The 23,174-nt window shown below is 42.4% G+C and overlaps 1 protein-coding gene and 1 pseudogene across 2 annotated transcripts in view; one reads left to right on the plus strand and one right to left on the minus strand.

Annotated features, from left to right (window-relative positions):
• FRMPD1 (FERM and PDZ domain containing 1) overlaps positions 1 to 21,699 on the minus strand; it is a 142,651-nt gene extending 120,952 nt beyond the window's left edge. For both annotated transcript variants that reach the window (XM_043972109.1, XM_043972102.1), the window contains exon 1: positions 21,371 to 21,699. The gene's annotated coding sequence lies outside the window, so the exon portion shown is untranslated. The remainder of the gene's footprint in view (positions 1 to 21,370) is intronic.
• Positions 6,429 to 7,556, plus strand: LOC122731852 (annotated as a pseudogene).
• Positions 21,700 to 23,174: the final 1,475 nt, after the last annotated feature.

Consider the following 23,174-nt stretch of genomic DNA (forward strand, 5'->3'; position numbering starts at 1 on the left):
GTTGTGAAAATGAATGATGAGGTAATGTCTGTGAAGTACTCAAATCACTTTAGAGAGCTGTGGTAAGAGGTACTGTTTTAATTAATATTTTAAAATATTCGGGGGCAGCTAGGTGGCCCAGTGGATAGAGCACTGGCCCTGGAGTCAGGAGTACCTGAGTTCAAATCCGGCCTCAGACACTTAACACTTACTAGCTGTGTGACCCTGGGCAAGTCACTTAACCCCAGTTGCCTCACTAAAAAACAAACAAACAAATAAAATATTCTACCCAGATCTGAGCTTTCTTTTCTCTGCAGAATAATTTCATAGACAAAATTCATACTACTTTGTCGATTAAATAAATTCATGTAACCAAGAGCATGCAAAATAAGCAGGGTACCCCATTCTACTTCCATGTGGATGATTATGCCCACCATTAGCCAAACAAAGAAGCAATTTATTAAGCAGTACTTGCTGATGACTCGGAGGCACAGGTTAAAACATGAAAAAGAGGAGAACAAATTTCAGAAGGTAGTCTTTACTAGAATTATACATTGCATCCCCATTTGAAAGATTGGGACAGAATCCAATAAGCATTTCCAAATGAAATGACTTCAGTGGCAGCCACATCCTAAGCCAGTTAACATTTTTAGTCCTAAAATCATGCACAAGGAGGGAAGGAACAAGAATAGCTACTTGGGTCCTATTACTAATGTGCTGTGAAAAATAATTTTAAAAGTTCAAGGGGAAAAAAATCAATCGTTTCCTTCCACAAAGCTTTCATTTCTATATGTATACCTGCAAAAAGAGACTAAAGGCTGTCCTTCATTTTGATAACATTACCAATGTAATATATACAAGGCTTATCATGCCCTAGTCTTTACCTCATTCTCTTTCTATTTTTGCCAACACAATAATTTTACTTTTTTTAAACTGTGTATCTCAGATGATTTTCTCACTTCTATGTAGTAACCATTCAGTGGTATGCAAAACCCTCCATTATTTGTCTATACCTTTCCTATTCAACCACCTCTCCCCAAACTACCCAATGTATAGCTTCTACTCCAGCCAAATCAGTCTCTACACCATTCTACACACGTGCCATGCTTATTCTCACAACTGTACCTAGATTCACGTAGCCTCATTTTGGGGAATATCTTCCCCTTTTCCTTTCTGCCTATTAAAAATCTATTCAAAACTGATGTGACCTAAGAGGTTCAAGGAGAGAGACTGAATGGAAGAGGACAGCTAGGTGGCACAGTGGATAAAGCACCAAGAGGACCTGCGTTTAAATCTGGCCTCAGATACTTGTCACTTACTAGCTGTGTGACCCTGTGTGACCTCATTGCCCCAGAAAAAAACAAAAACAAACAAAAAAAGAGACTGAATGGAATCTATCTCTTCACATAAACTTACCTAAACCTCCCTTTCTTCAACAAATACTAAAAAATACTTAAAATACAAAAGAAAAACGAACAAAGAAAAGCAACAATGCAATTTGAAAATCCTAGAGCATAACATGTTAATAATATAAAAATACTATAGAGTAAGATTGAAGAATAGTTAACATGGAATATTAATATCAAGAAATTTACAGAAAGGTCCAAAGCATGCTGGATAAACCCCCTGTGATGACTATATCAGAGAATATATGAACAATAGTTTCAAAAGGGTGAGATGGCAAAGACAAGTTATGATTTGCAAAATTGGAGAGAATTCTTTTATTGATGAGATCACATCAAAGTTAAAGCAAATGAATCAGGTAAGTACCAGAAGGAATACAGCTGGCAAAAAAGAAACCATGCAAGGTACCCCCAAACAATCATCAGACAGATAAATGGCATGTTCAAAGAAAAATAAGAATTTGCAAGGCTAAGAACATCACAAGATCAAATAACAGAATTTGTGGAAAGCAGAAGAATCACCCAAGGAGGTTAGATGAGAAAAGTTAATAAAGAACAGGGAAAACAAGTAACAAAATGATCGTTTAGTGACTTTAGTAAAAAAAAAAAAATCTTGGGGCAGCTAGGTGGCACAATGGATGAGCACCAGCCCTGGGTTCAGGAGGACCTGAGTTCAAATCCAGCCTCAGACACTTGACACTAACTAGCTGTATGACCCTGGGCAAGTCACTTAACCCTCATTGCTCAGCCAAAAAAATAAAAATTAAAAATCTTTTTAAAAATAAAAAAAGCATAATTGTAAATCATGTAGAATATTTGGAAAAAACAAGCTAAAAAAATTCACTGAGTTATTCAAACTACTAGAACAAAGTAATAGACATGAATTATAGATGACTATGAAGAAAAATCAGTATTGCTGATATTGCCAGATAGTTGGCAAAACAAAAAAAAGAAATCTAGGCACCATTTTTAAGGAAACTGACAAAGAAAATTTCCTGATTGCTGAAAACAACTGGAGAAGTACAATTAGAAACAATCCACAGCACATGGACAGGAAAGAACTCAAGATTTCATATGCCTAGGCACATCATAGTTAAGCTTCGAACTGCTAGAAAAAGTGAACAAATCAACTTTACAAGGAAAAAATAATTAGAATCACAGCAATCTTTTCAAGGAGATTATGTGAAGATGGCAGAAATTAGAATATAGTGTTTACAAACCTAAAAAGCATGGACTATGAATCCAGAACTATTACTCAGTGAAACTTAGCAAGATATAAAGATATGTACAAGTGATGAATATCTTAAAAGCAAACAGACTTTTAAAAGTTTACACAGACACAACCACTTCAAGGAAGTTTTCAAACAAGCCTCCCAATTCAAAAAGATAAGGGAAGGGGAAAGGAAAGGGAGTAAGCGTGTATATAGTACCTAGTACGTGCTAAGCACTTTTACAAATAAACTACTCTTATAAAACAAAATAGAACACTCATGACCTTGTTATCAGCTAAATCACTAAGTTTCAGAAGGATGTTTCAAATGAATAATGGGGAGAAAAATCAATTTGGAGGAAGGGGGTGGGGACAGAGAAATCCCAAAGAGCAGAGTTTATCTCTGATAAAGGCTATTAAGTCCAAGTTAAAGTAATATACATTTTTTTTTACCATAAGACAAAGGGAACCTTCTTTATAGTGGCTCTATTAAGTTTGAAATATAGAAAAATCCAAAAATTATAACCCTAAATGCAAATAGGCAAAACTCCCCAATAATAAAAGAGTTAAGGGAGAGATTAGAAAACAGAATCTGCCTGCTGTTTACAGGAAAACATAACTAATTCAAAAGATCTATAGATTTAAATTTAAGGGCTATTTTTAAATTGACCACCTTACTGTTAAAATACAAAAATCAGGAGTGGTACTAATTATATTAGATTAAATTCAATTCAAAACATAAAATAGCAATAGAGGAACATTACATAACAAGGACTGACACGTGCAGAATACCTTTGTGTCTTCTACATGGATGTGGCTGGAGGTTGGGGGTGGGGCAGTAAAACCACTTTCCTCTACTATTCCACCTTCCCTTCCATACTTTAAACTCTCTCTTTTAACAAATTATATTCTATTTTATTTTATTTTTTAGGAGCAATGAGGGTTAAGTGACTTGCCCAGGGTCACACAGCTAGTAAGTGTCAAGTGTCTGAGGCTGGATTTGAACTCAGGTCCTCCTGAATCCGGGGCTGGTGATTTATCCACTGTGCCACCTAGCTGACCCCAAGAAATGATATTTTAAAGAAAAAATTTAAATAATCAACAAAACTAAGCCACTTAACTACCCATTATGCTCTGCAAAGGTTGGAATATGTCTTCTGTGATGCCATGCAGAGCCAGTTGGTAAAGCAGTGCATAGAGGGCTGGACCTAAAATCAGGAAGACCTGAGTCCAAATGTGACTTTAGACACTTACTAGCTGTATGATCTTGGGCAAGTCACTTGTTTGCCTCAGTTACCTCAACTGTAAAATAGGGATAATAATAGCACACACTCCACAGAGTTGTTCTAAGTATCAAATGAAAAGCATTTGTAAAAAGTGCTGGGGCAGCTAGATGTCGCAGTGGATAGAGCACCGGCCCTGGAGTACCTGAGTTCAAATCTGGCCTCAGACACTTAACACTTACTAGCTGCGTGACCCTGAGCAAGTCACTTAACCCCAATTGCCTCACTAAAAAAAAAAAAATGCTTAGCACAGTACCTGGCACATAGTAGGTGCTATAAAAATGCATGTTCCCAGGGCAGCTGGGTGGCACAGTAGATAAAGCACCAGCCCTGGATTCAGGAGGACCGGAGTTCAAATCCGGTCTCAGACACTTGACACTACCCTGTGTGACCCCGGGCAAGTCACTTAGCCCTCATTGCTCCACCAAAACAAAACAAAACAAAAAAGACTAAAAATGTTTATTACTTTAAAAAAAGAGAGGTTGAGATGTCTCCTACCTCCATAGGTCTTCTCCATGGGGCTCATACCCAACTCAACCATATCTACCCTTCACCCATTACAACCTAATAATAATGCAAGCTCCCAGTCTTCCATGTCTGCCGTCATGGTAACATAATGTAAGCTTGAACCCATCAGCCACAGGAGTGGGTGTGCAGATGTCAATGGAAAATCCCTTTCTCCTCAATACACCAACCCATTCCCCTCCCCTTCAGATCACTTTGTGGCTTTGGCAGGAAAATGGAAGACTCTACTTAGGCAGTGACCAGTGAACAGACTTCCACTCCTACCCCTTCCAGTGAGTCACACAGGACGAGCAAGTAGGGATGCGTTGTGACCAGTTGAGGATTTCATTACATTATCTTGTCCTCCAAACCTGCCCCCTCTTGTCGATTTGCCTATTACTCTAAAGGGCACCTCTATTCTTCCCATCACCCAGGTTCACCTCCTTACTTTCATTCTTCCCAGGTATCCAAGCAGCAGCCAAGACCTATCATTTCTGTCTCTACAAACAACTTCCCTCACATCCTTTCCCTTGAAGCTCTCATCTATCTGTTGGACTTTTGCAATGACCTTTTAGCTGATATCACCACCCTCAAATATCCCTAGTCCCACTCCAATCCAATTATCTTTCTAATCCAATCTACACCCTTTCCCTTCTTCCCCACCCCCCAAGTAATCTTCCTGAAGAACTGGTCTGCCCATATCATCCTCCTCCCACCCACCCCCCCATCCCTCAATCAACAAACTACAATGACTTATTACCTCTTGAATCAGATATAAACTGTGTTTGCCATTTAAAGTCCTTCAAACCTGCCCCCAACTTAAGCTTTTAGATTTATTATATATCACTTCCCTTCCTGCACTCTACAACCCACGAAAATTGGCTTTCTCCAATACAAAAATACAAGTAAAATATCCAAACATGAATAGATAATTGAAGTATGATGCCATCCATTAAGCAGAACCATGTAAGGAAAGAGGAACAGATTGATACTGAAAGCTTTCTGAGTTGAAATCAGAGATAACACACTTTTGATTATTGTTTTTTCACCCATATACAAGTGAGTATCTACCCACAGGAAAACATGATTCCTGCTGAAAAATATGTTCACAAGACTAATGTGATTTTTTATTTGGTTGTTGCATTCTGTGTCTTTGAGTTTTAAAATATCTTTTAAAGGGCAGCTAGATGGCACAGTGGATAAAAGCACTGGCCCTGGATTCAGGAGGACCTGAGTTCAAAACTGATCTCAGACACTTGACTCGAGCTGTATGACCTTGGGCAAGTCACTTAACCCTCATTACCCTGTGCCCACCAAAACATTTTTCTTTTAAACATTCACCCATGTCAGTAGAGAGGAAGGCTTTGGAGAACAGGGATCTCCAGGGAGAACCCAGTACAAAGCCTAGCAGGATAGTAATTGATCTAGAAATAGATGGGGCATGATTGATGTAGAGACAACAATGAGGTGCTAATGAGTTTGGAACCAACACCTGAAGATGTCCCCTCTAACCTGGTTTTTCAAATTCTAGAGAATGTTAAAGAATTTTTCTGATTAATCCTCACAAAGGAGGGAAAGAGCCCCTGATAAGGGGTCTTTGTGTTGAGGTCTTCTAGTCCTTAACTAGCTGAGGTGACAAGCAGGCTGACAATAGGAGTGCTGTAACCAGGTGAGAACTCCCCTCTCCACTCTACTTCCAGAGACTATATAAGCCTGAGGGAACTCAGACTGAGCACATTCTGGTTGGAGGAGGCAGCTTCAGCAAGACCGGCTCCAGATACTTTCTCCAGGGCAAAAGAATCACCAGGAAAATGGCAGCCAGGGTGCTTGACTTCTTTGGTTTCTGAGGAGCTTGACAACAGAGCAGAAACACCAGATTCTCTGGCTGAATCTTCAGAAGACAAAGCTGTTCAGTCATTGCTCAACAAGCTGATGAGAAGCAACCTCGTGAACAACACCAATCAATTGGAGGTCCTATAGCGGGACCCGAATTCCCCCCACTATTCAGTGAAGTCTTTTGAGGAGCTTCGGCTGAAGCCACAGCTTCTGCAAGGGGTCTATGCCATGGGCTTTAACTGGCCATCTAAGATACAAGAGACAGCACTACCCATGATGCTTGCTGAACCCGCACAGAACCTGATCGCCCAGTCTCAGTCTGGTAATGGTAAAACAGCAGCCTTCGTCCTGGCTATGCTCAGCCAAGTGGAACCACTGAACAGATAACCCCAGTGTTTGTGCCTCTCACCCACTTATGAGCTGGCTCTTCAGACGGGAAAGGTGATTGAGCAGATGGGCAAATTTTATCCAGACCTTAAGCTGGCCTATGCTGCTCGAGGCAACAAGTTGGAAAGAGGTCAGAAGATCAGTGAGCAGATTGTAATTGGCACCCCTGGCACCATTCTGGATTGGTGCTCCAAGGTGAAATTCATCAACCCCAAAAAGATCAAGGTGTTTGTTCTGGACGAAGCTGATGTGATGATCGCTACCCAAGGCCATCAGGATCAGAGCATCCGCATCCAGAGAATGCTGCCTAAGGATTGTCAGATGCTGCTTTTCTCTGCCACCTTCGAAGATTCCGTGTGGAGGTTTGTTCAGAAAGTTGTCCCAGACCCCAACATCATCAAACTGAAGCGAGAAGAGGAAACTTTAGATAACATTAAGCAGTATTACGTTTTGTGCAATAACCGGGATGAGAAGTTCGAGGCCCTCTCTAATCTCTACAGGGCCATCACCACTGCACAAGCCATGATCTTCTGTCATACCCGCAAAACAGCTGGTTGGCTGGCAGCTGAACTATCCAAAGAAGGCCACCAGGTGGCGCTTCTGAGTGGCGAGATGACGGTGGAACAGAGAGCCACTGTGATTGAGCGTTTCCGAGAGGGCAAGGAGAAAGTGTTGGTGGCTACCAATGTGTGTGCTCGAGGTATTGATGTGGAACAGGTATCTGTGGTCATCAACTTTGACCTGCCAGTGGACAAGGATGGGAATCCAGACAATGAGACCTACCTCTATCGGATTGGGTACACAGGGCGCTTTGGCAAGCGAGGCCTGGCCGTGAACATGGTGGACAGCAAGCACAGCATGAACATTCTCAACAGAATCCAAGAACACTTTAATAAGAAGATAGAGAGATTGGACACCGATGATTTGGATGAGTTTGAGAAAATAGTCAACTGAAACTCCTTGTCTAGAGTTGACCCACACCCTTCAGATGTGTATCTCCAGCTCCATTTGGACTGTTTTTCAAATTGACACATTTCTGGGGCAACTAGATGTCGCAGTGGATAAAGCACTGGCCTTGGATTCGGGAGGACCTGAGTTCAAATCCAGCTTCAGACACTTGACACTAGCTGTGTGACCCTGAGCAAGTCGCTTAACTTTTACCTCATTGCTCCACAAAACAAAAAACAAATTGACACATTTCTTAGCCAGTCATCCAAAATGACTAAGGCGGGAATAAATAGAAATTACCTACCTCATTTCAAATTACATTTGGACTAACAACTGTAATTTAAATTTCTAAATGTGGGTTCTAATCTGTCCCCCCAGTTTTGGGGGGAAACTGACTAAAATCACTGATAAATGAGAAAAAAAAACATTCACCCGTACCACTACCTATGCTGGTCAAACTAACTGAATAATTAATTACTAATAAACAATTATTATTTTTACAAGTCTGCCCCATGCTCAGGACATTGACAAGAGATTTTTCAAAACAATACAACACAGTCAATCACATTGCTCTAAAGAGTAAAAATAGGGGCAGCTAGATGGCGCAGTGGTTAAAGCACTGGCCCTGGATTCAGGAGTACCTGAGTTCAAATCCGGCCTCAGACACTTGACACTTACTAGCTGTATGACCCTGGGCAAGTCACTTAACCCCCATTGCCTGCAAAAAAAAAAAAAAAAAGAAAGAAAGAAATAAAGAGTAAAAATAGATCTTTACATGTAATGGAAAAAATAAAATACCTCATACATTAAAAAAAAGAGTAAATATATATATATATATTTTGCATCATTAACACATTTTTAAACGTTCATTTTTTAAAATAAAAAAATAAAAACAAAACATTCATTTCATTTCATTTCTTACTCCTTTTTGTTGTTCAGTTCTATCTGACTCTTTGTGACCCTATTCAGGGTTTTCTTGGCAAGGTTACTAGAGTAGTTTGCCATTTTCTTCTCCAGTTTATTTTACAGATGAAGAAACCTCATCAAATAGGGTTAAGTGACTTGCCTAGGGTCACACTAATAGTGTCTGAAACTGGATTTGAATTTAGGTCTTCCTAACTCCAAGCACAGCCCTCTCTATGGTACCACCTAGCCGCCCAGCTCTCATCCCTTTAAAATGTTTATTTTTGTGAAATTTTATAATGTACATAATATATTAGTACAATGGTACAAGTCTACAATGTATAAACAGATATACATCTATTGGAGGTGCCTGCCTCCAATTTTATTAAAAATTTTTTTTTTTATAAAATCAATACAGTGCCTATATGTCTGATCAAGAGTTTGAAACTGGGGCAGCTAGGTGGTGCAGTGGATAAAAACGGCCCTGGATTCAGGAGGATCTGAATTCAAATCCAACCTCAGACATTTGACACTTACTAGCAGTGTGACCCTGGGCAAGTCACTTAACCTTCATTGCTGTGCCAAAAAAAAAAAAAAGAGTTTGAAACCACTGGACAGGACTACATTTTGAAAATCACCCACCTTCTCTCCCTTGCTACTCCCCCACCATCTCATAATGCTTTCTTTTACTGCTCCCTAATGCAAGTACTTATATATAACTTGCTGCATATTATAGTGAGCTATGTTTTCTTTATCATCCTAACAGATTGTAAGATCCATGGAGGAAGGAGATATGTCTTATCAGAAGTATCAATAGCCAACAACACTCCCAAATGCAGAAAAACTAAGAGTAAAATGGGGAAACATTTAACAAAATAAATAAAAATACAATAGAACAGATAATATTACATTTTAAAAGTAAGTCAATACAAGGCCCACAGGAATCTTTACGTATGTATTAGCGGACCCTAATTTCGGAGTCTGACATCACTGTCTTAGGTAAACTTTTGTTATCTCCCCAGTTCTCAGCACCAGGCACAGTGCTCTGAACCTGTAGCTTATTGAATTGAACTGAGAAAAGGGTTGGGGCCTAAGCAAGTGGCCTAATGTGCCAGCAGATTCTATTAAATTTTACTTTCAATTCAAACAAGCATTTATTCAAAACTGTTTCAGTCTATTACCTAATGTTTATAGATCGAGGCACTTGGGCACAGAGAATTTCAACAAAATTATACATGAGTAATTCACTGGCAGGACTAGGAAGGGACATCAGAAGGCCAACCTTCCATCTCCTTGGCTTCTTGTCTATGCAAAGCAGGTTCACTGTGAGATTTTCCTGGAAATACGAGAACTGGTAGTAAATGTTTTAATATTTACAGTACCTGTTTTTCCAGTAATAAAAAAAAAACAGCTTCATGAAATAATCTGATCACAGTTTAGTTAAGATGAGCAAACAGGCAAAAACCCTTTGGGGTTTTCTGTGAGGTTGGTTGTCTTGGATTTGGGGGGCAGCCATAAGAACCCTGAATTCAGTGAGTAAATCACTTAATGTCTCTGGGTTTCAGTATCCTCATCTGCAAATGATGAGGGTGGAGAAAACGACCTCTGAGGTTCTTTCCAGCTCACACATATGATCGTTAAGTGTGGAGAGGGTAGGTTCCTGAGTTGGCCTTCATGGCTACCTGGAGCTGAAGCAGTCTCTCTATACAAGATATAAACATCCTTACTAATACCACATTTACGAAGGATTGACCAAGACAGAACTAAGTCATACAAACTGAGCCACGTCCTTGGACCTAGTCTTTGAAAGGGAGAGCAAACACAGAAATGGGAAGGATCAGAAGTGGGAGAAGAAACCTATACATCTTCCAGACTACCATAGGGCACCGCAGGCCTCAGAAATGGCAGAGGAGAGAGGGGAGGGCAGAATTCCAGTGGTAATGAGTTCCTGGACAATGTGAGAAGCTACAGGAATGAGAGCCAAGAACAGAGGAATAGTTGTGAAGTGACAGGAGCTTCGGGACAAGCAGAGAATAGGGGACCAAGCTTCCTGGACATTAAACAGTAATTCTAGATAATACCAGGTTCCTGGACCATGTCTCCTGGAGAGAAGATGGTGAATCCCTAGACCATGTGGGAGCCGGAGCCAAAATAACCATTTGTAGCCTATGAGAGCAAGCCCAGACCTTGTTCTTTGCTAGTCCACTATAATATAGACAGTGTAGGTTTTGGGGTAGTGGGAAGGATGCATTTATTAGCAACCCCAAGCACTTTATTTTGGGGAGATACCCTAAAATGAATGCAACTGTACAAGCCTCTGGGAAGATGAAACTCACTGGGAGATGGGTCTATTCTGCATCAGTCCCCCAAATTTTTCCCTTGCTGCTTGGGGGCAGGTGGGAGGCTTCAATTTGAGAGTAATCCTCCTGGGGGTTGAAGACCTACCAGAGAGGAAAGGAGAGCAATCTTGATTGGTTACAGCAGAGATTTTTAACCTGGGGGTAAAGAACTTGTGGTGGTGGTTTTTGTAAAAGTATTTTGATCACTGCATTTCAATACAATTGACTTTTTGTAACCCTGTGTATTTTATTTTATGTGTTTTATGTGTTTGCTTTTGTTTGTTTTTTTGTGAGGCAATTGGGGTTAAGTGACTTGCCCAGCTAGTAGGGATTAAGTGTCTGAGGCTGGATTTGAACTCAAGTCCTCCTGAATCCAGTGCCAGTGCTCTATCCACTGCACCACCTAGCTGCCCCATTTTATGTGTTTTAAAAGAGTACATGGGTTTTACCAGACTGCTAAAAAGAACTCATAGTTTATCATTTTTGGCTTAAGCCTTCCCTGTTTTAAGAGTCAGGTTGCATAAAACCTGTCCTATATATTGATGCATTGTTAGCCTGAGTGCTTGCATGGGAATTGATAGTCCTTTGTGGTTTTGTGGGGTTTTTTTGGTTGTTTTTTGCACGTGGCAATGAAGATTAAGTGACTTGGCCAGGGTCACACAGCTAGTAAGTGTCAGGTATCTGAGGTCACATTTGAACTCCTGATTCCAGGGCTGCTGCTTTATCCACTGAACCACCTAGCTGCCTCCTGTTTGTTTATTTTTGCAGGGCAAAGAGGGTTAAGTGACTTGCCAAGGGTCATACAGCTAGTAGGTGTCAGGTGTCGGAGGCTGGATTTGAACTTATCCACTATGCCACCTAGCTGCCCCCTCCTTTGTGTTTTCTGTAGAGACTTAGACATAAGCTATGGAAGTTCCCAGGAAAGACTCTAGATAGTGGCAAAATGAGCCAAGTTCTGATGTTCCTAAAAGAAAATCTGCATGTAGAGGTATAAGCTAAAGGATACCTAATGAAACAACCCCAAGACCAACCCCACTATGTGTAAACCCAGGGTTTTGGCTCCAGAATACAGGCTACAGGTAAAATCATGATTATTATCAAGAAGCAAGTAGAGAAGAGATAGATATGAATGGATGAATAGACAGACAGATGGATGGATGGACGGATGAACAGATGGACGGGTGAATAGAATGATGATGAATTAAGCATACCACACTATTACAAAGGCACTGTGTAATGAAGCGTCAAATGAGTGCTATAGATCAGGAGTTCCAAGGTTCCAGTTCTTTGATTTAGAGCTCTTCTTCTGCCAACTGGAATGGTCAGAGTAGACCTGGTGGGTTTTGGACTTGGCCCTATAGAATGAGGATTTACAGGCATGCTTTGTGCCTACCAAGTAAGAAGAAAGCAGTTAATTAACAGCATAAGATTTAGAACAAGAATTTAGAATTTTAGAACGATTTTGAACAAAGGAGTCTTACAGGTTATCCAGGTCAATCCCTTCATTTTACAAGTAAGAAAACTGAAGCCTGGGAGGTTTTGACTCACCCAAGGTCACATAAGTAGCAAGTACAAGGTCTTGAACTTGGGTCAACTGATTCCTTTTTCTTTCTTTCTTTCTTTCTTTTTTTTTTTTTTTTGGTGAGGCAAATGGGGTTAAGTGACTTGCCCAGGGTCACACTGCTAGTATGTTAAGTGTCTGAGGCCAGATTTGAACTCAGGTACTCCTGACTCCAGGGCTGGTGCTCTATCCACTGTGCCATCTAGCTGTCCCTAGATTCTTTTTTTTTTTTAATTCTTTTTGTTTTTTGTTTTTGTAGGGCAATGAGGGTTAAGTGACTTGCCCAGGGTCACACAGCTAGTGTCAAGTGTCTGAGGCCGGATTTGAACTCAGGTCCTCCTGAATCCAGGGCTGGTGCTTTATCCACTGAGCCATCTAGCTGCCCCAGGTCAACTGATTCCAAATGTAGTTCTCTTACTGTGCTTGTCCATGACAAAAGTTCTTATTTTATTCAACAAAGGTTGAATCATATAATCTCTTTAAATCCAAGCTTTCTCAGAGGTTCCACCTTAACTAACTTGAGTTTGCAAAAGGATATTTGATGCTAGTTTGAGGGGGATGTGGGGGAAGGGCACGGGGGCATAGGAAGAGTAAACATGTTTTTAACTTTCTTTAAATTCCAAGCACTTAGTACAAGGCCTGGCACATAGTAAGCACTTAATAAATGTTTGTTTGGCGCTGACTCCCAGAAATAGGGAAATTAGGACAGGGAAGTAGCATGAATAAGCTCTACCTAATTGGAATTACAGCCATTAACACATACTTCGGGGCTTCATTGAATCTCCTAGGTTTTTGCTGTTGATTTTTGAAAGGAAACCAAAGAAACCACCTCCTGACTTTTAGCTGCAGTTTTAATGATCTTTACAAATAATGACTGATACTCCCTTCCTCTGCCCCCTCCCAAGCGGTTTTTTTTTTTTCCTATTGCTTTTTTCCTTGAATATCCTGTTGCCTTCCATTTTAAAGGATGGGGGGGGGGAAGCAAAATGAAAAAGTAACTCAGTGAAGTGAACAAAACCAGAAAAACAATATACACAATGACTCGATGAAAATGGGAAGAACAAAAAAAGGAAACTGAGGCTAAGAAATTATGACCACAATTGCCATCTTCCCCCACCCTAAATCATGAGAAAGATACAATTCCATCCCTTCTTTGTAGAGAGAAGGGGCTATGGGTGTGGAGCACTTGAGATAATATTAGAACTTGGGTTTGTTTGGGTTTTTTTAAAAGCACTAATCATTTAGCAGCTAGGCTATTACAGTCCAAAAGACGCTTCCCCATTGGTTTGTTTTTTTTTTTTTAACAATTTTATTTGTTTCGTTTGTTCGTTTTTCAGGGCAATGGGGGTTAAGTGACTTGCCCAGGGTCACACAGCTAGTAAGTGTCAAGTGTCTGAGGCCGGATTTGAACTCAGGTACTCCTGAATCCAGGGCCGGTGCTTTATCCACTGCACCACCTAGCCGCCCCCCCCTTCCCCCATTGGTTTTTTAAAGAAAAGTCTAGGGGCAGCTAGGTGGTGCAGTGGATAAAGCACCGGCCCTGGATTCAAGAGGACCTGAGTTCAAATCCGGCCTCAGATACTTGACACTTACTAGCTGTGTGACCCTGGGCAAGTCACTTAACCCCCACTGCCCGCCCCCCCCCCCCAAAAGTCTAAAACATCAGAACAACCTGTTCGTGGAAGTAACAGTTACTACATTTTGATCAACCCACTGATAACTTTCCAGCTCCTCTTAAATTGGGTTGTGAGACAGTCCTCACATCTGGGGAGTCACACCAGGGAAACTGTCAGCTAGGTGACACAGTGGAGGGAACGCCAGGCCTGGAGACAGGAAGACTCACCTTCCTGAGTTCAAAGCTGGCCTCAGACATTTACTAGCAGGATGACCCTAGGTAAGTCACTTTACTCTGTTTGCCTCGGTTTTCTTATCTATAAAATGGAGATAATAATAGTCCCTCCCTCCCACGATTGTTGTGAGGATTCAAAGATATAATATTTGTAAAAAATGCTTCACACAGTGCCTGGCACCTAGTAGGTACTATATAAATACTTAATCCTTTGTCTCCCCTTTAATAGCTAAAAGAATGACAATAATTATTTAAAAGCATTCTGCAATAAATAAGATCTTTTGTAAAGTCAACAAAACTGTCTATGAGAATAATAATTTCCCTAATTTATTTTAGATGTTGTTAGATGTTCATTTGTCTTTTTTTATTGTTTGTTTTTTAAAGCAGGACACGATGATTGAAAAGCAAAAATCAAGATTCTTCTTTGAGATAGCAACAGTTCTTTTATACTAGGCCAAGATCCAACACTAAAGCAATCTTTTTTTTTTTTTTAGTGAGGCAATTGGGGTTAAGTGACTTGCCCAGGGTCACACAGCTAGTAAGTGTTAAGTGTCTGAAGCCAGATTTGAACTCAGGTACTCCTGACTCCAGGGCTGGTGCTCTATCCACTGCGCCACCTAGCTGCCCCTAAAGCAATCTTGTATAAAAATTAAATCAGTGGATTTCCTTGCCATGACAATTCTTAGGCAACAGGGTACACTGAATAGAGTGTTAAGTGAGAGGACTCCACTGTCACTTACTACCTGTCTGGTCTTGGGCAAAGTACTTCACCTCTCTGGACATGGCTCTTCTATAAAATGATGTGGTTCATCTCCATATAGCCTCTAGATTCTTTCAGCTAGGCAGGTAAATGGCACAGTAGAAGACCTGAGTTCAAATCCTGCCTTAGGCATTTCCTAGCTGGGTGGACCCTGGGCAAGCTACTTAACCCCTGTTTGCCTCAGTTTCCTCATCTGTAAAATCAGGATGATAAATAGGACCTATTTCCCAGGGCTGCTGTGAGGACCAAAAGAAAGAATAACTGTAAGATGGTTTAGCACAGTGACCAGTGTACAGTAAGCGCTACATAAATGCTACCTATCATTATTATAATTATTATTACTATTGGGGCAGCTAGGTAGCGCAGTGGATAGAGCACCGGCCCTGGAGTCAGGAGTACCTGAGTTCAAATCTGACTTCAGACACTTAACACTTACTAGCTGTGTGACCCTGGGCAAGTCACTTAACCCCAACTGCCTCACTAAAAAAGAAGAAGAAGAAAAAAAAATTATTACTATCATCATCATCAAAGCTCTAAAATTCTAATCCTCTTGTCATGGGTAGTCTGATGGCTGTTCAGATGAATCAGCCTCTCCACCCGGAGGAGGCTGGAGAGCAGAGATCTGGGCTCATGATCTGGGAGAATCATGATATGTAGGAGAAATCCCTCAGAGAGACTCTGGAGCATGCAGAGTGATTCTGGAACTAGTTCAGGCTGGCCAATCACATGGTGAATGGGAGGCTCCAGCCAAGAAAGGGCTTTAAACGGTGGGTGTTAGTCTGCTTCTGCCATTGTTCTTTGCCTCTCTTCAATTCATTTGGATGAATGACTCTTGAGGAGCAGCTAGGTAGTGCAGTGGAAAGAGCTATGGGATTGGAATTAGAAAGACCTGTGTTCAAATGCAGTTTTGGGCACTGACTAGCTATGTGATCCTGGGCAAGTCATTTAACTTCTGTCTGTCTGTTTCCTGTAAAATGGGTATAACAACATCTCTCCCACAGGGTTAGTAAGGCTTAAATGAGATAATGTTTACTGAGTGCTCAGCACTTAATAAATGCTTGCTTTTTCACCTCTGTTAACACCATCTTGTGAGAGATCTTATAGTAAGGGGAAAGGATGTGGCTCCAAAAGGTTCTCAGTTCTTCACCTCTCTGTTTGTCTCTCCCATTAGACTGTAAACTCCTTGAGGATAGGGACTGTCTTTTGCCTCTTCTTTTGTAGTCCCAGCACTTAGAACAGTTCCTGGCACATAGTAAGTGCTTAATAAATGTTTATTGATTGATTAGTTGTCTATTTTCATTCCGGATAGAGGTAGAGTATCCACCACCTTGTGACTTTGAGAGGGTCTGCTGGGCACTCTGGCCTGCCAGCATTATAGGCTGGGTTTTGTAGCCAGCTGGCATCGATGCCCTGAGAAGCAGGAAGCACCCTTTTAAGCCCATGCCAATGAAAGCTGAAACAAGGCCTCAGGCAGCAGCAAAGCTATTTTTGCACATGAATTTGGTAAGACTAGTGCTATATAGCAAATGAGCTAAGTTTTAAGCCTATTCTTCCAGAGTCTAAGGTAATAGGAGGGGAGAGAACAGTCCGGAAGTATTGGGAGAATCAGGGCAGCTAGGTGGCACAGTGGATAAAGCACTGGCCCTGGAGTCAGGAGGACCTGAGTTCAAATCCAGCCTCAGACACTTGACACTTTCTAGCTGTGTGACCCTGGGCAAGTCATTTAACCCTCAGTGCCCCACCAAGAAACAAAAACAAACAAAAAACCCAGAAGTATTAGGAGAACCATTTGTCCATTTGTTCTTGCTTTATCATTGAAGTAAATACAGCTTTGTAAAAGGTTATTGATGTTAAATGGATAAATTGAATGGGGTGCTAGTAGCTGGGTGGGGGAGACACAGACAGGGATGTAACTATTAGGGACAGTGGAAAAAAACACCCCAACCTCTCAGGATTACCCCCACCCCCACCCCACCCCCTGCAATCCTGGGGGGAAGATATAGCATCCTGGCTCTGAGAGAGGAAGCCAAAGTATCCATATTATACTATGATCAGAGAGTTGGTCTGGGCTTTTAGCTCAGGAAGTCACACAACTAATGAGTTACCAACCCAGAGGAGACTAATGCTTAAATGCATAGTGATTGGAAAGCTCTGAATCTCTCTACTATATCTCTATTTTGGAGGCTGCAAATCAACAAGTACCATCATTTTAGGGGTGCTGCGCCTTCCTAAATTCCAGAACATTAGACCAATTCACTGATGCTCAGAGTCCCTGACTGATTTTCCCTTATCTTACAGAAATCCAAAGACTATTAGAACTGGAAGGATCGGGGCAGCTAGGTGGCGCAGTGGATAGAGCACCAGCCCTGGAGTCAGGAGTACCTGAGTTCAAATCTGGTCTCAGACACTTGACACTTACCAGCTGTGTGACCCTGGGCAGGTCACTTAACCCCAATTGCCTCACTTAAAAAAAAAAAAAAGAACTAGAAGGATCTCACGGAGCCCAAGATTCTCATTTAATGGGTGTAAGCTGAGGTGGTAGAGTGGATAGAGTGCTTGACCTCAGGAGTCAGGAGGACTCATCTTCCATAGTTTAAATCCCACCTTAGACATTTACTAGCTGTGTGACCCTGGGCAAACCACTTCACCCTGTTTGCCTCGGTTTCTTCAACTGTAAAACAAGCTGGGGAAGGAAATGACAAACCACTCCAGGACCTATGCCAAGAAAACCCTAAATGGGATCATGGCAGAGCTGGACGTGACCTTGACTAAACAACAACAGCATTGAGGCTCAGAGGTGAAGTGACTTGCCCAAAGTCACACATAAGCCAAGCCCTTTGACTCCAAGTTCCATCCTCTGAATTACGCCATATTGCTTCCCATATCCAACTTGTGGCACTGCTTGGCACTTGGAAAAGTGTCTGGTAAAAACACTATTCTTTTTTTCTCATATAAATATTTTATTATTTTCCAGTTACATTTAGAGATGATTTTCAACATTTGTTTTTATAAGATTTCTAGTTTCAAATTTTTCTCCATCCCTCCCCTCCCTCCCCCCTCCCCAAGACAGCAACCAATCTGATATAGGTTATATATGTACAATCACATTAGACATTTCTGCATTAGTCATGTAATGAGAGAAGAATCTGAGCAAAAAGGAAAAACCTCAAAAAAGAAAAACAACAACAACAACAACAACAGAAATAGTGTGGTTCAATCTGCATCCAGATTCAACAGTTTTTTTTTTTTTCTGGATTTGGGGAGCATTTTCCATCATGAGTCCTTTGGAACTGTCTTGGACCATTGTATTACTGAGAAGAATCGAGTCTATCACAGTTGATCAATACTCAATGTTGTTGATACTGTGTACAATGTTCTCCTGGTTCTGCTCATCTCACTCATCATCAGTTCATGCAAGTCCTTCCAGGTTTCTCTGATATCTGCCTGCTCGTTGTAAGAATACTATTCTTCAAGACATACTGAGACAGACAAATTAGAGGCAGACTCTTAACAAAGAAAGGAAATCATGGGTAGGATGAGATCCAAAGTGTGGGGTTGTTTTTCCACCTTTTGGAAGAGATTCCATCTCTTTATCATCTGTATAACATTTTGAGTCTCATCCCATCTATGAGATGTGTTAGGGAGGCTTACCAAGTCTAACAAATCCCCTGAAATATGATTTATGTGCTAAAAGAAGTACATTCAATAATCCAGGTTACTGTTGGGAAACAGTAGCACAAAAAACCGGTGGATAACAAACCTAATTTATTTTAGTAAATGAGATGTTATGTAGCTTTTTTCTCATCAAGTTCATCTTGACAATTATGTTTTGCTTCTTTTAATTAAAGTGGAAACTACCCTGAAATAAAATCCATTCTACATATATTTGATTCACCAATCCTCACAAAAATATTTGAGAGTTGGCTATAAATTTAGGAAGTATACCCTGGTAGACTCAAGTTGGGGGGGGGGTTGTATGAGTTTCAGAGAAGCTATTATTTTCTAGATTTGGTGCTTTGTACAATAGTACAAAACTCTAAAATTCAAATACATGGTTGTATACTATGGCAATATTTAAATTTCTAACAATACCTTTATAATAGTTTACAGTTTACCAATAGTCTCCAGGGAATCTTTTCTCATCCTATTCAATTTTCCTGGCTTTCTCCTTTAAATTTCATTTTCTTCTCCTTCCTTTGAAACATCTGTAAGCTTTTTTCAATTTACATAATAACAGAAGGTAAGTACAAATGACCCAAGCCACTATAGTGTGTGTATATATTAACATGCATATACCTATATATGGAGAGAGAGACAGAGAGAGGGAGGAAGAATATACCCATGGCGTATCTTCTTTGGAGAGGGTGGGGTGGGGGTAGGGAGACCTCCTCCCAGATCCTGTTTAAGGAAGGGGTCCCAAGCAGTCATCTTATCATTTCCCACTTGGCTATAGGACTACAGTACACTCCCACTGGCAAGTTGTAAATTGCAGAACCAGATTTAAACCTAGGTCTTTTGACTACACCCTTCTATCGTGTCTTTTCCATTAAGTCACGGTTGACCTAGAATGATCATGTTTGATAAATAAGATGGAAAAACAAATTGGTGAAAGGGAGAAGAGCTCTTGGGAAGGAGTGTTTAAATTTTAAAACATCCAATTAAAAAATATTTTACTATAAGGTCTTGTGCATATGAAATAACCTTGAGTTCAGAGTTTAGTTTGAAGAAGGCAAGAACCCCTAAAGGCGATATATAATGCACATTGTTATTTTTCTACTCTGTTCCCAACAGCCCTTTCTTATTTGGTCCTTTTCATTTCATCAAGTTCACAACTTAAAACCAAGTGATCTAAGAGAGAGAAAATCACTTCCATTAGAATTTTCTCATAATATATTTTATGTAGACACTGCTGAGGGGCTTACCCAGAGACACAAGGGAGACCAGATATGCAACTTGAGAACAAAGATAATCCTGCAATATTTCAGGATTAGCAGAATGATACCAATACCCATTTGCTGTGGCACAGCCAGAATTCACCTACTGTGTGTAAAGACAAATTGACCAAATCCCATGGACGAGTCAAGCCATAGGAGCCAGACAGGCAGAAAATGTTTTTAAATAGTATCAATTGGAAAGCATTTCAGAAATCACTTTATAGAATGGCAGGACAGCTGCAAGGATGCCATATCCACAGACTAAGTCAAAGGCCCTGCTTGAAAACAATAAATCTTTTCAAGTATACAGTTGTTGTTTTTTTTGGTGTGTGTGTGTGTGCTTTTGTAAAGTAGCCGGACACCACAAATAAACAGAAATGCTTCCTGATCTATAAAGTCACTTTGAAAACAAATCATTACAGCTGCTGAATATTTTATGACGACCCAAATCACTATCAGAGCCAATGACTCAAAAATTCTTGCCGTACCTATTTTGGGTTTTCTAAAACAAGCACACTGCAACTACATCTTTTTTACTTTATGTTAAAACAGAAGCAGGTTCTGTGTAGAACATGGCCAAGGACAAGAGAATATCAATCCCTCCCCATCACACTCACACACACACACACACACACACAGAGGCACACATAGACACACAGAGACAGGCGATCTCACACTCTGAACATATAGACGGAGACAGACAAGGCATTTATGCAGAAAGATGCGTGTCTCAGGACGTGTTTCTGCAGATGTGTCCACAGTCCCACGGAGCTAGAGAGAAGCTGACCCTTCTTGCCAGAGCCCAGAGCGCCGAGTCTGATGGAGGCTAACGATGCGCCTGCCACATGAGATCAGCCTATGTGCAGTCCCATCTTTCCCATACACCACGACAGACAGGCAGGCACCCCCTTTAACGACTGGTGAGGCTCACTGCAGGGATAGCCTCTCCCGAGCACAGGGGAAGGGCAGAGATGCTCAGGCTCCCGAGGCATTTGTGAAAACTTTTTATTTTTTTTTAAAGCAGGTTTTGCAAGAGCAATTTAACTGTTAAAGGCCCTGCCTTGGACTTCCAAAAATGCACGTCCGGCCCTGTAATCGCTGGATCGATATATTCTGTGGACCCGGGGCAAAGTACAGATCTTTTAGGGAAGCCTCTAGCCCTCCGCCTGACCCCAACCCCGCCGGCCTTCCCAGGGTGGGGGCTGGCTCCTCGCTCTGCGGAACTGGGGAAAGCCGGCTCCCATCCCAGACCCGCCCAAAGGAAACCCATTCACCGAGGGCGGCACGGAAAAAAGGGAGGGAAAGGTCTTTCAGCGGAGCATTCCCCATCTCCGGGAGGCACCGGGGCCCTGGGCAGAGACGTCGGGCTGGGAGGGGGCAGATCTCTTTTCTGCTTTCTTCAGTGTCCCATCCCAAGTCCCGGAAACTTTGCCCAAGCAGGACCCCCCTCCCCAGAGTACGTCCCCTGCCTTACCTGCAGAAGAGACACCGCCCTGGGCTCGGCTCCGCGGAGGGGGAGCACCGGCCACCAGACAGGTTCCAGAGCCAGGCCACCCCCTGGCCCGGCTGCTCCAGCTCCCGCCTCCTTTTTCTTGCTCTGTCTCTTCCTCCTCCTCCCCAAGCCACTGCAACCAGAGGAGGAGGAGGAGGGCTGGCCGGGGGCTGAGCCGAAGCTGGTGGCAGGTGCTGAGACTCAGCCTCAGGCTCAGGGTGGGGGCAGCGTTGCGACCACCCCGCCGAGGCTACGGGCGGAGGAGGAGGAGGAGAAGGAGGAGGAGCCAACCCCCCGGACTCCCCGCCTCCCAGGCAGGGGGGCAAGCTGGGTGACACAGAGGTGGGAGAAGCCCCTCCTGCCGCTGTCCGCCTTGGGCCCCGCCGCAGTGGGCGTGTCCGCCCCCTCCCCTGGCTGCCACCCCACCGCACCCCGGGGAGCCGGTCCCCAGCCTCGGGCGGTGCACAGCCAGCCCTCGGGGATTGCACCCCCCCCCCATGTCTGACCCAGATCTGCGGAATTCTCCCGAGGCTCCTCGCTGCACCCTAAAGTCACTCGACTTCTTCCCCCACCCCCTCCCGAAATCTCAACCTAAACTTGCTTTCCCTCTTTTCAATCAGTTTCCCCATGGCCCCCGCCCCCACCCCCGTCCATTGTCGCCCGAGATACCTGAACCTCCCTAGACTCGCTCCTTAATTCTCACCCCCTTACGGGCACCCGCTCAAATTTAACTCAAATCCTTCCCCAAGTTCTCGACTCCTACAGTGAAAATGTGTCCCCGAACTAGCTGAACAGCTTCGGGGACCACTGAAAATCTAATGACCCCTTCAATTTATAGGGTGTTTTATAGTCTATAAAATGCTTCCAGGCATCTCATTTGATTTTCACTATACTGTGAGGCAAGTGATCCCCTTCTCCTCCATCCTACAGAAGAGGAAAGTGAGATCCGATGAGGTTAAGGGGGGGGGGGAGAGGGGAAGGAAGGAAGCCTGTTATAGTTCCAGGCAAGCTATGTGCCAGTCACTTTTTTGGGGGGTGGGGCAATGAGGGTTAGGTGACTTGCCCAGGGTCATACAGCTAGTAAGTGTAAGGTGTCTGAGGCCGGATTTGAACTCAGGTCCTCCTGAATCCAGGGCCGGTTCTTTATCCACTGTGCCACCTAGCTGCCCCTGCCAGTCACTTTTACAAGTATCTCATTCGATCCTCGGGGCAACCTTATGATGTAGGGTGCTGTTAATATCTCCATTTTTTAAAAATTTATTTTTAAGTGAGGCAATTGGGGTTAAGTGACTTGCCCAGGGTCACACAGCTAGTAAGTGTTAAGTGTCTGAGGCCGGATTTGAACTCAGGTCCTCCTGACTCCAGGGCTGGTGCTTTATCCACTGTGCCATCTAGCTGCCCCAATATCTCCATTTTTACAGTTGAGGAAATTGAAGCAGAGGATAAGTGACTTGCCCAGGGTCACACACCTAGCTAGTTTATGAAGTTCGATTGGAACTCAGGTCTTCCTCACTTCAGACCCAGCGTTCTATCCCATGTGCCACCTAGCTGTAACTTGTCCATGTTCACATAGCTAAAAAGCCAGGTCGGAGTCTTCTTGTTGCTCACTAGTGTCCAACTCTTAGTTGACTCCATTTGGGGTTGTCTTTGCAAAGATACAGGAATAGTTTGACATTTCCGTCTCCAGCTCATTTTACAGAGGAGGAAACTGAGGCAAACCGATTTGCCCAGGTTCACCCAGCTAGTAAGTGTCTGAGGCTGGATTTGAACTCAGGAAGAGGAGTCT

Source organism: Dromiciops gliroides, chromosome 1 (assembly GCF_019393635.1).
Source record: "Dromiciops gliroides isolate mDroGli1 chromosome 1, mDroGli1.pri, whole genome shotgun sequence".
Lineage (NCBI taxonomy): Eukaryota > Metazoa > Chordata > Mammalia > Microbiotheria > Microbiotheriidae > Dromiciops > Dromiciops gliroides.